Raw genomic sequence first — 12,500 nt, forward strand, 5'->3', positions numbered from 1 at the left:
ATAATTGTAATATAGAGTCGAGGTAAACCGCTATTGAAACGTCAGTGTTTCCTGTAGTGTTAGTCAAATAAAGCCCGCGCGCTCTGAATTCACCCTGATCGTGATGCGGAGGAGGACCTCGGCGTCTTATTACCAACAACCAACCCAGTTCTGCGCGGCGAGGTTTCCCAGCCCAACTACAACGAACGAACTCACGTCAAGCCCAGCCCCGCTGCCTAAATCGCTTTGCGCTTCCTCCTGTTCAATGCCTGCAAGTCTCTGCACGCACCATTCGGCGGTCAATGCGCCGGTCTTTTCCAAGTGCCCCGAATAAAATTAAGGAACACCCGTGGACAGGGAGCATTGTGGTCAACACAAAGGACCAGCGCGAGCACGCCTCGGGCAAGAAAGGTGATAATTTCTTCATCACGCCTCACGAACCGCCGACGCTGCCCCGGTTCCGAGTGTAGACCTTAATTTGGATTCAGCTGACCAATGTAGTAGCCTGGAAGGCGATATATGTGGTTTGTTGTCAGATATTGACGTTCGAGCGTTTCGTCCATCAAGACCATTAGAAGTTTTGGCTTTCACGCCGGCCACAGCGCAAATACGCGCATAACATCAGCTGGGGATCTTTTTTTATGTTACTGACCACGGAGCGAGGAGAACAATCGAATGCCTTCATTGAGAAGAACGCCACAAACACCAGCGGATTTCTTCGTGATTAAAACCACTTCTGAAGACTGAGGTCCTTCTTGCCTGAATTATACTCTATTGCACCTGGAAAATCTGCTCAACCTCCTCAAGATGCAGCTCCGGACAGTTTTGGATGTAAAGGTGGTAGATGTGGAGAAGAGACGTCACCCCTCAAAGCATTACGTGAGTGTTTTACCTGTGCGCACTCATCCTATTGTATGCCTTGAATGCAGCAAACATTTATGAATGACAAGATTAATTTGTCTTTACAGACCTAATTAATGTGCTACAGGCTAATCTTAGGAAGAACTGCCTTATGGTAAAAAGGGAAGTTTGTATTATTGGCTGCGGTGTAACCACCTGTATTAATTAATTATCAATAATGTTTTTTTTTTTTTAAATATATGCATTTTTAAATAATGACGTTATGGTCTTCAACACATGACACATTAGGCATTTTCCCTCTAGACTGCATTAACAGAGAATCTAGAACAATGTTGTTGAATATCTTTAGGTGACAGTTGTTGTAAACATTTAACCATTGTATCCTGAGGACAGAGTGGACTTAGGGGGAACTCTCCACAGTTCAATGTTGATCTGCATTCTTTTAGTTGGTGAAGCATGTAGCCTGACAGTCACACCCCCTCAAGCATAGCACCCCCCCCCCCACACACACACACACACACAGATAGAGATATAGCCTGTCAAATCTGGGCGGATAGAAACTAAATATGAAGTTGCAAGTGTATCATGTGCTCATTCACGCTAATGTACCCCATAGCAAATTGGCTGTGACCCGCTTTGTAACTTGCACTCGGTGACCTAAGCAGTGACGCGTGTACACACACACATACACACTGCTCTCTCTTCTTCAGAAAGCGTTTGATGACATCAGCTCAGTTATGCTCTGTTGCAGAATATCAGTGCGAAACCACGTCACGCTCGATGGAAGTTCACATCAGAAGTTTTCGGAGAGTCTTTGCCAAGTTGTGTTTTGGAAATTGGAGGGGAGGGATGATTTTGTCCTAGTTTCTGCATGACATCTCAAGGGAGTCACTCTCTCTCTTCTCTCCCTCTCTCCCTCCTGCCCTCCCGTGTGTGTGTGTGTGTGTGTGTGTGTGTGTGTGTGCATGTGTGTGTGTGCGCGTATACGCACATGGGTGAGTGAGTATTGTGAGAAGTTAGAAACCCCTTGCCTCTTCACTGGAACTCCAGTCTACAGGGAGACACAGTAAGACTCTTGCATTCATAGTGTTCGTGAAAACAGCTGGAAATGCTTATCCTATGAGGAAAAAGAGACACAGAGTGAGAGAGATTGAGTGAGCAGAGGAGAGAGAGAGAGAGAGGGAGAGGGGGGGGGGGCTGTATTGGATGGGAGGGGATAAACCCACATCCTCTTGTTTTATTCCATTGAAGTGGTGCGACTAGGAGCGGAGAGGGGGGGGGGACTTACTTCCTGCTCTGGGCTGGAAGACTAGCTGCTGACACCCAGATTGTGTAGCAGCGCACTGAGTGAGTGAGTGAGTGAGTCCCATTTCCTTCTGGGTAATGGACTGACAAAGAGGAAAGGCCCTCTAGTGCTGGAAGGACCTGTTCTAGTGGCACTCAGTTCCTCACTCACTCACTCGGTCCCTCACATAACCAGCTTGGCCAAAGAGAGAGAGTGTGTGTGTGTGTGTGTTTGAGAGAGAGATGCATGTGTGCGTGTGTGAATGAGTGACCTAGCAGCATCAGTCACCCACACAAAAAGCCCTCTTGAAGGTAAAGGTTAACTTGAGTTAGTTGTGTGCTTTCTGTGTTCCCTAATGACTAATGGCTCTCAGTCACTCATATAGGGGCAACTGAGAGTTAATGACTGTCTTAAGAGGTAGGTGTGTGTTTGTGTGTGTGACCTGAGTGATTGAGTGACCATGATGTGAGTGGCTGAGTGCCCTCTCTCTAAGCAGTGGAATTGTTTACCTATGACATTATTAAGCAATTAAGTGATATTATTAAGTAATTAAGTGATATTAATACCCATTTAGGTGACTCACTGTGAACTCAAAGGCACCGGATTTGTTTTGTTTCTTTGTTTCTGTTGTTTTGTTGTTTTATAAGGAACTGAACACGGCTGTGTTATAGCTGTTCTGGTCCCGCTGCTCCTTGTAAAAAGTCTCCCTCCGTTACTAGCCTCATGGCGTCATGGGTTAGCATTGTTTTCTCACCATGAGAACCACACAGTGCTGCGCTCACCCACAACACCACACCACTCCACAGAGCAGCTTCAGTGGCCAAAGAAAAAGAGAGGGAGAGTAGAAAGAGACTGGCATTCTTTCTTTCTTTCTTTCTTTCGTTTTGTCTTTTTTTTCTTCTTCTTACTTCCTTCTGTTTCTTCTGCCTCTTTGGTAAGGTATATGGTAGAGAGTGACTAGTGCAGGCTGGGCTGGGCCTCGGTTGTGTCCCAGGGGGGAGTTTTTTTGCCCTGTGTGGTGTTCAGGGCATGAGGTGTTTGGAACAAGGTGGGGTGAGGGGAGGGGGGGGGGGTGGGGTGCAGTGGAGGGTGAGAGACTGGAGACACCTTGCTGATATGGGTCAACAAAGGCCATTGTGCCAGTGTTTAACAAGGGGGAGTAGGCTGTGTGTGTGTGTGTGTGTGTGTGTGTGTGTGTGTGTGTGTGTGTTGGAAAGACATAGGTGTGTGTGTCATGGTGGGAGTGTGTGTGTGTGTTGGAGAAACGTAGGTGTGTGTGTGTGTGTGTGTGTGTGTCATGGTGGGAGTGTGTGTGTGTTGTGTGTGTGTGTGTGTGTGTGTGTGTGTGTGTGTGTGTTTACTGTGGTGAGTGTGTGTGCTTTGTGTGCTCCCTGTCACGTCACCGTCATCACCAGCCACTGGCCCCCACATGCCCCCCTGAGGAAAAGCCCTCCGTCATCGGGCAGGAAGTTGAAGAGGAAGTGGCATGAGAACAACGTCCATGAGAGCTTGTTCCCTCCCTCCCCCCATCCCGTCCAAACTAAACCACTCCACTGGTATTGTCGACAGCTGCTGCCTGTCAGCGTGACTTGGTTTGGGTTTTTGACGTCCCCAACCCCTCCCCCACCCTCTGTTCTGGTCTTTGCTGTCACCAGCAGGTCTCGTCTAGTCACGTCTCCATCTCGTTATGTCGCCCGTTTTGCGCCATCTGCGAATGCCCGAGCTGCCTTTCATGCCAGGCCAGGCGAACACTGGGTGTGTGTGTGTGTGTGTGTGTGTGTCTGTGTGTGTGTGTGTGTGTGTGGCAACAATATAATGAGCAACTAACTGTCAGTTAAATAGCAATATCTCATAGGGATGAAAATATTTCCTCACGCAGGAGTGAAACTATTATCACACTTAACAGTTACAGCCTCTGCACCAACAGTCAATGGCACTCTCTACCCCCATGTCCCAATGGCCATACCCAGCGTCAGTTGCATTATCACACTGACAGTTTGCATGTTGCAGTTGAACTGGGGGAGGTCAGTGCTAGAGATGCCAGAACCCATTGGGATGATTTACCACTCATGGCACGTCAGTGGGGTGAGATATGAAAAGAGAATCATTAGTGAATTATTACTGGTAGCTCTGCGTGTTCGGGATCTGTGTACATTAACATCTGTCTCTTTGCCAAGGGACTCCGGCCTCAAAGATGGGTCTCTTGGACAATGACCTTGCACTCTGACCATTGCACCAACGAGGCAGACAGGCTCATTGGTTTGGCAGTCAGGGTGAACATGTATTATTCAACAGTAATGACAATACTCTACCACCTCTATACTCTATCACTCTATTTTTCTCTATCTCTATAACTCAGTCTATCTATATCTCTATATCTATATTCTATCACCTCTATCTATCTCTATATCTATACTCTATCACCTCTATACTCTATCACTCCATCTTTCTCTATTTCTATAAATCTGTCTATCTCTATCTCTATACTCTATCACCTCTATCTATCTCTATATCTACACTCTATCACCTCTACCTCTATCACTCTATCTCTATGCACTATCACTATATCTGTATCACTGTCTATCTCTATCACTATGTTTCTCTATCTCTATATTTTATCACTGTCTATCTGTATATCTCTATCTTTCTCTATCTCTATATTTTTTCACTCTATCACTGTGTCTATCTCTATCTCTATACTCCGTCTATACTCTATATACTCTATCTCTATACTCTATTATTGTGCGTTTGTCAAGGACAAGATGTGTTGGAGGAGGGAGAAACTGGACTGTTGTAGCACTCCACACACACCTGCTCCCTAGTTTATAATAGTGAAATTTTTACATAACAGCCTGTCGTGCCAGTGTTAAAGGAATTATCCGGAGTAAAATGCACTTTAGATCAATTTACGGATGATTGGGAGTACATACGTTGAGTTGACATCAAAATTATGTCATTCGGATGTGTTTTGAGAAAGTTTGATTTTACCGTTTTTAGTCAACGAGAGGAATGGTTATGGGATGGATGGCTGTGCCTATGAGATGGATGGCTGTAGCTATGCTTTGCAGCCAGAAGTCTATTGTGTAGATGAATGGATGCTCAGTGCTATATAGCCGTGAAATACAGATGAGATCTATCTTGTAAATGGAAGGATGCTGATAGCTTTTCTGGTCAGTTATACATTTCAGTGGTGGGGCTAAAATGGCATGCTTGTAATTCTCATTAGGCCAAGGTCTTAGAGGTCAATCCCCATGTAGCACAAGAACTAATAAATTATCTGCCTTCAATATGCCCTCAGTGTATAGTGTACAATCACTAAATAGATTAGAAACAAGGGCAGTCTAATATTACTATGCATGCTTTTTGTCTTGCATAGTAATGTAGATGTCTCTGTGCTGATGCTGAGGAAGTTTTATAAGATGCTAGATGAATCTAAAGCAGCAGGCAAAGTGGTGGTTGGAGTTATTTGTTTGGTTAATCTAATTTACTCCTCCTTCAGCAACTCCTCCCTGTTTGTTTTTCACCATGATCTGATTGGCGTCTTCACTTGTACTTCAACTTGTGGTTCCTCACCTCCTCCTCTTCTTCTTCTGTCCATCTCTCCTCCCTGTTTTCTCTCTTCTCCTCTCTCCTCTCTCCTCCTCCTCCTCTTCGTCTGGGAGGGAGAAGCGAGTGTGTCGTGGGCATGCTGGAGTCTGTGTCTGTCTGTCTGTCTGTGTGTGTGTGTGTGTGTGTGTGTGTGTTGTTTTTTGCCTGTCGGCAGCTGGCTGAGCCAAGACCGTCCGTCACTCCTCGGCGCTTGAGGTGACATCATAGAAGATGATCCCATCTGCCAGCACAAACAACGTGTGTGTGTTGTGTGTTGTGTGTTGTGTGTGTGTGTGTGTGTGTGTGTGTCTCCATCTGTGAGAGTGTGATGCAACGAATACAGTGATGCAGAAATGACAGGTGCGCATATGCCTCCTTGTGATGCTCAATTGCTCATCCTTCACATGGAAGACAGACTCCGTGTCACTCACAAGCATATACACACTCTTTCTCTCTTATTTTCTCTTCAGTCGTTTGTTCCCTCTCTCTCTCTCTCACTCTCTCTCTGCCCGAGTGATGGGAACCTGACCTTCAGTCAGCTGACGGGGGAGCAGAGGAGACACAGGCCACGGTCTGCTCTATCTATCCCATGATGCCTCTGTTCAGACGTCGGGAGAAGGGACGTATCCGCTGAATTGGCACTTTTCTCCCTCATGCCCCTTGCCTACCCCTGTCCGCTTCTCCAGGGAAGTGCTCTTTCGCTCGCTCGCCATTTCCTGTTTCCGACTCGGGACCCTGTGGGAAGTAGGAAGAGCAGGGTGGGGACGTTCGGGATGGGCCGAGGAGGGCGTGCGAAGGTGTTAAGTCACGGTGATGTTTAGAGTAGTACGTGGAGTAGTGTGGTGTGGGTGTGGGTGTGTGTTTGGTGGGGGGAAGGTCAGTCGGCAGTCTGGAAATGATCTAACAGGATGTTGCGAGTGGTGGTGTTTGAGGGGTGGGGTGGGGTGGGGGGGGTTTAGTCCTGGTGGGGTTCTACGGAGAAACAATGCCTGAACTTGCGTAAATGAAAGACGCTCGGGACTCTCCAACCCCGGCTCCCTCCACCCCCTTCCCACTGAGAGAGGGATGTTACTCGAGCGCTCTCCACACTCTGCTGGCGATCGCTACATGATTGTTTGGCTGTGCGTCAAGAGGATGTGAGGTCACTCGGCTATTATAAGGGTCAGCCTTCGCCGAACAATGAGGACTGTGAAGCGGAGCTTCGTCCAGTGGCGGTGGTAGCGGCCGGCCAGAGGAATTATGATGTCATTAGCAATTTTAAAACGTGTCCAGAAATGTAAGGGATTACATGCTTGACCACCTCATTTGTCATGTCTGGCTCTTCAGCCAGGGCAGTCAGTGTCACCATTGTCTCTTTGGGTCTCGGGGAAGTCCGGAGGGTCAGAGAGGAGCATCTGTATGTAGATGACCCGTTGATAACCTTGAAGAGGCAGGATGTGCTCCAAAAAAAAATGTGAGCATGTTTCTGACATAATCAATGTATTTGATGTCACACACAATCTGCTCAAAACATGGTGTCTACATTTGGGTCAAGTGTAGCCCAGGAGGTACACATGGCATTGGTATGTTCAAGGTAGAATGTTATTGCTCTAACTAGCACCATATACTGAATGACCATGCACTGGACAGTCAAGAGCCCTGTCCATAGGGCAGTTCAGTGACTTTGAAGAGTTACCCCAACATTTTTTGCCTGTGTGCTGTACTTCTTTGTGGTTCTGACAGTAAAAGCTATCTTGGTAGAGCAAGTATATGGGTTAAAGGAAAAAAAGAGAAAAAGAAAAAAACATTTGGTGAAGAAGAGAAGATGGCGGTTGGCTTTTTATGCACACTTCTTTAAATAGATCCTCTTAGGCGGGGTTCCGTGTATTTAGTGGCTAGGCCCAAAGTCTGTGCCCCACCAAGGTCCCTGCCAGGGTTCCTTTCTCCTCTCTTCACTTCTGCACAACGGAACATTCCGGCACCTTCCTCCGCGACTGTAAGTGTTTCTTCCTTGATTCTAAACTCTCAAAAAAATGCCACTTTCTGCTTTGTTTGTTTGCCTGTGACTGGCACATGCGTTGAGGATGAAGATTTAATGCTGAACAAGCTCGAAGCGAAGCACAGAAAAGTGCTTCTTTTCCGAGACGGGATTGAAAAAGATGGTATCGGCAGATGACGTATTAGCGAACATGCCGCATGTTCAGATAGGCCCGTGGTAACGTAATAATGTCCGCTGCTGCTACACATTTATATCATTTTTCCCTGTCGAGGTATTGATGTTTGCTGCGAGTGTTCTCTTTTTTTTTCCGCTTCTTGCTCAGAATGAATGAGCTCTTTGTCTTTTTTTTTTTTTTTTCAAGCTCGCATCTAATTGGAAACAACTGATGAACAGCCTCTTTCTCGTTTCAACTGGAAAATGTGAATTTATCAAGAAAGGAAGAAAGAGAGAGAGAAAGAAAGAATGACAGTGGAAGGAAGATAGGGAAAGAGAGAGAGAGAGCAAAAAATGTGTCTGAACTCCCTCCTACTTCCACAGTTCATGCATCATTTTGTTCTCTTTAGGCCTATTCTGTGTTTGCTGTCAAATTTCTTTGTGTTCGAGTCAACTGCAGTAAGTAGGTCTTGGGCACTTTTTTTAACACGCTGTTGAACAGTTCCATATGCTTACCAAGTGTATGCCCTTGTGTTTGAACAGACAACAGTTGAATTCTTGTCAATGTAATGTCCATAGCTAGTGCTCGTCTCTGGAAGCTGTAAACAGTGACTGTTGTATAGAAACAAACTCCTTGTAAATTCCCTGGAGATTGTTCTCAGGGCTTCCTGTTGACTTGAAGCATCTGGCATGCTAGTGTCACATGATTCAGCAGGACAAGTGTGTGTGTGTGTGTCTGTGTGTGTGTCTGATGGCTATCTCCAGGCCATCTGTAAAACCAATTGGCTTTGGCTCCATTAGTAGAGTAACATATAGTGCTTCTATAGGTTGTTAGCCACTTAAGCAGCATGCTAATGGCTAGAATGTTTTACCCATGACCTCATGTACAATCTGGCTGTGTAATGTTGTTCTCTGTTGTACTAAGGGATGCTACACCTTCAGATGCTAGATGTATTGTGATCGTGTGTGTGTGTGTGTGTGTGTGTGTTTGTGGCTTGAATACTTTTAAGGAAAGTGTAGGCATAGTTGCAATGCCCCAAATTTCCTTTTGCTTTGCAATCTGTTGTGCTGCAAGCTAATCGTGAAATCTCTTTGTCCAAAGTCCAGAGAGGAGGCAGTCACCGTGGCTGCCAATAAATGCAAGAAAGATCGCTTTGTCAGATGGGATAGAAATCAGGAAATTAGTCAATGAGACTGATGTCTGAAAGGTGTTTGTGCTAGAAGCAGGTAGAGAATGAATAGTGGGATGTTGGGTAACATTGCGTAACCTTGAAATATTTATGAAGTCTTTGTTCGCTACATTTAGGTTCGTCTTTATGGTCTCCCTCTGTCCACACTATTAGCTCCTGGGAAACCGCCTGCCTATGGTCTCTAGTTAGTTATACTCATAAAATGAAATTATAACTAATTTATATAAGATTTTATTATACAACATGAACTTCAGCTTAATATATCCAGTCTGTGGTTTTATAAGCATGATGACCGATGGAGATTTGTCAGATGCTGTAGGAAACTCTGTAGGCCTGCCTGACTCATATTCCTCAAGGTTGCTAAACCATGAGGGGTGTCTGAAGTTCTTCCTCTCGACTGATTCAACCTCATCCCTCTGACATGAGGTGTTCTCTCACTCATAGCTTCCCCCCCCCCCCCACACACACCTCTGAAGCCTTTGATGGAGGTTTGGGACTGCAGAGGGTTGGAATGCTGCCCCCCCCCATTCTATCCTCGTCCTCAGTTCAAACAGGAGTTCCAGTGCAGCAGAGCCCGACTGTGTGGACATGCCACGCTGCCCTGCCCAGTCCAGTCCAGTCCAGTCCAACACAAGTGACTCAAAACCACAGCTGGATGACTGGCCTATTTTAGGACACTGAGTGGAATTTTTATTGTATCATTATCTCTGAATAAGTTTTCCCCTTTTTTTCATTCAATACATGTTCTCCTTTTCTATTTTTTTCTAAAATAAAAAAGTGATTGAATAAGAGACAACAGCATTAAAAAATGATAAAAAAATTTGCTTGCCACTACAAAGAAACAAAACATGAAATGCTTGCCTCCACAAAAGAGGGATTGAGGGGAAAAGCAAGCAGCACCAAGGTCCAGTGGCTGGCTGCTCGGGGACACGGGCTGGTATGTCTGTGCTGGGCAGGAATGGCCTTTGTGGAACCGGGCGGGCGCTGCTTGTGTTGGCATGGCGTTGGCCCTTCTGTCTAAAGATAGTCGGGCCTGGACACCACATCTTAATGCGCCGTAATGCGTTTTTTCGGTGCTCTCATTTCACCCACACTCACTCGCCCACTGCAGGGAGTGCGTTTGTAGCTTTGCCTCACACACAGGTCCCGGGCTGAATGGCATTGTGCTGCTGTCACAGTGTTGTTGTTGTGGGCACGATTGAAGATGTGTGCCTTCGTTTGAGAAGCCCCGAGTGTTTTAAGGGGTTTAAGGGTTTTTCTGGATGGATATGTTTTGGGTGTGGGCTGAATGTGTGTGTGTGCGTGTGCGTGTGCGTGTGCGCGTGCACGTGCGCGTGTGTGTTTTCCATTGTGGTTGCCATGAGGACAGATCCATCTGCTCCAATCCGTTGAGTCTGCAGCTTCTCTCTCCCTCTGAGGTGGTTTCTCTCTCGTTCTGTCCACAGAGAAATTACAGCACAGGGGCTCAGCTGCCCTGGAGCGCATCCCAGCATGCCTTGCAAGCTGTGGACATTTTTGTAGAACTTAGTATGAATGTTTGTGTACTTGTTGTACTGTGTGTGTGTGTGTGTGTGTGTGTGTGTGTGTGTGTGCACATATATATAAATCCTCTCCCATATACACTCCCTTATACGCACACACACACATCTTTGCTCTCTTGGCAGTTGGAGCACCCACACCCACACAGTGTCAGATAAGTTGTACCTATTTGGATTGCTCTGCGGAAACAGATCCCCCCCCCCCCAACTCGAGTACTTCTTGGTATTCAGCATTAGAGGCCCTTTGCAGCCAAGGCCTTTTTCCAGCTCAGCACAGCGAAGGGGTGAGACTCGCTTGGCAGACCACACTCCTGCTGCCAGCGCTTATTTAGGCAGCCGTATGTTCTCCACTCCCTCTCGCCCACTGACCCTGAAAAATAAAGAGCAACACCCCCCCCCCCCCCTTCCTGCCTTTTGAATGGACATTTATTTGACATTCTCGGTCATAACATAACAATATGAAAAATGTTTCGTCTTTTGGGTGTTTTTAAAAATGTTTTTTTGAATCGAGGCCATGCTAATAAAACATGGGGTGGAGATTTATACACGGACCTTTAGCACTGGGATTAAATGTCGGCTGAAACGCGTTGCAGCTGTGCTCATTGCTGCAGGTGTCAACATTTCGTTTTCAACGTGGTTTTGTAGCTCTGTGTTTTGAGCGAGCCTGGCTTCCAGAAGTTCCAGTGTTGCCGTCAGGACATGGTGACTAGCGACCGAGAGCTGTTTGTTGACACTACGTTTAATGATTACACTTCAGCCCACACAACGAAACTCTTCATGCACACAGTCGTCTTTGGATACAGACATGAATATCAAAATCGTGTTTAGGCCTACAATGTTAGTGTGGTAACACATGAAACTTAAATAAACGTGTCGGAAACGCATTATGGCAGATGTCTAGTTAGTCATAAATAGTCTTGAAAATCAGTGCCCAGTGCTGTAAGAGGAGCTCTAATCAAAATAAGTTATTTTTCTCTACATATGACGCTGTGTTAGCTTCCCATATGATAAAAGCTAACCTAAGAGTTGCCTTTAATAGTAAGAGATTGAGGCCCGTCAAAATAGTTAGTTACTGATTAATTAACATTATAGTGACATTGAAAACCAGTACAGATCATTGAAAACCCAGTTGTCATACGAAAGACAGGGCCAGGTTTATACTGTAACATGTTTATGACATGACTATGTCAGTGTCATAATAAGGGGGGCTCAAGCAAAGTGTCACTGTGGGGGCATTTTGCAAGCACTGGGATAATTTGAACCGTGGTGAGCCTGCTATTAAAATGTTTGTTTATGTTTGTGTGCTACTCAGTAGTGACCTGATGATGAGTGTTCAGTGTTGTGAGATCTCTAATCTGTTTGCCGTAGGTGGTGGTTATGAATGTGCAATTCATCGTTAAATATTTTTGCTTATCTGTAACAATATTATGAACAGTTCATCGTAATTGAACTGTATTACATTACACTGTGACAGTAAGGTCATGTAAAAGACATCCACTGCTATGACCTCTGTAGAACGACACTGTAGAATGTCAGAACCAACCAGCCCAGATGGCTCTGTCACTCTATCGGCTGATCCCAAGTCAGCTCTGCCATCCTCTACCACCCCAGAGCACAGCCGATGTGTTGACGTAGCCACTGCCCTCAGAGCAACTGCTGTGGGCGTAGCGGACGGAGCTGGGAGGCTAGGCTCTGTGCCTCGGGAGTGCAATCACGCCTAGGAATAGCTGATGTGTGTCCAGTTGAGAGGGGGAGTGCAAAGTCTTGTGTTGTTGTTTTTTGCTCCTGTTTGTTCTCTCTCTCTCTCTCTCTCTCTCTCTCTCTCTCTCTCTCTCTCTCTCTCTCTCTGTCTGTCTGTCTGTCTGTCTGTCTGTCTGTCCAATTCAAATAATTCATGCATTTGTCGCTCACACACATACATTATTTGT

At 45.9% G+C, this 12,500-nt stretch overlaps 1 protein-coding gene across 1 annotated transcript in view; it reads left to right on the forward strand.

Moving 5' to 3' along the window:
• Positions 1-5,373: 5,373 nt before the first annotated feature.
• Positions 5,374-12,500, forward strand: part of sh3pxd2aa (SH3 and PX domains 2Aa) — a 77,006-nt gene continuing 69,879 nt past the window's right edge. The window contains exons 1-2 of the mRNA XM_042102656.1: positions 5,374-5,378; positions 9,939-9,943. The gene's annotated coding sequence lies outside the window, so the exon portion shown is untranslated. The remainder of the gene's footprint in view (positions 5,379-9,938; positions 9,944-12,500) is intronic.

Source organism: Alosa sapidissima, chromosome 9 (genome assembly GCF_018492685.1).
Source record: "Alosa sapidissima isolate fAloSap1 chromosome 9, fAloSap1.pri, whole genome shotgun sequence".
Lineage (NCBI taxonomy): Eukaryota > Metazoa > Chordata > Actinopteri > Clupeiformes > Clupeidae > Alosa > Alosa sapidissima.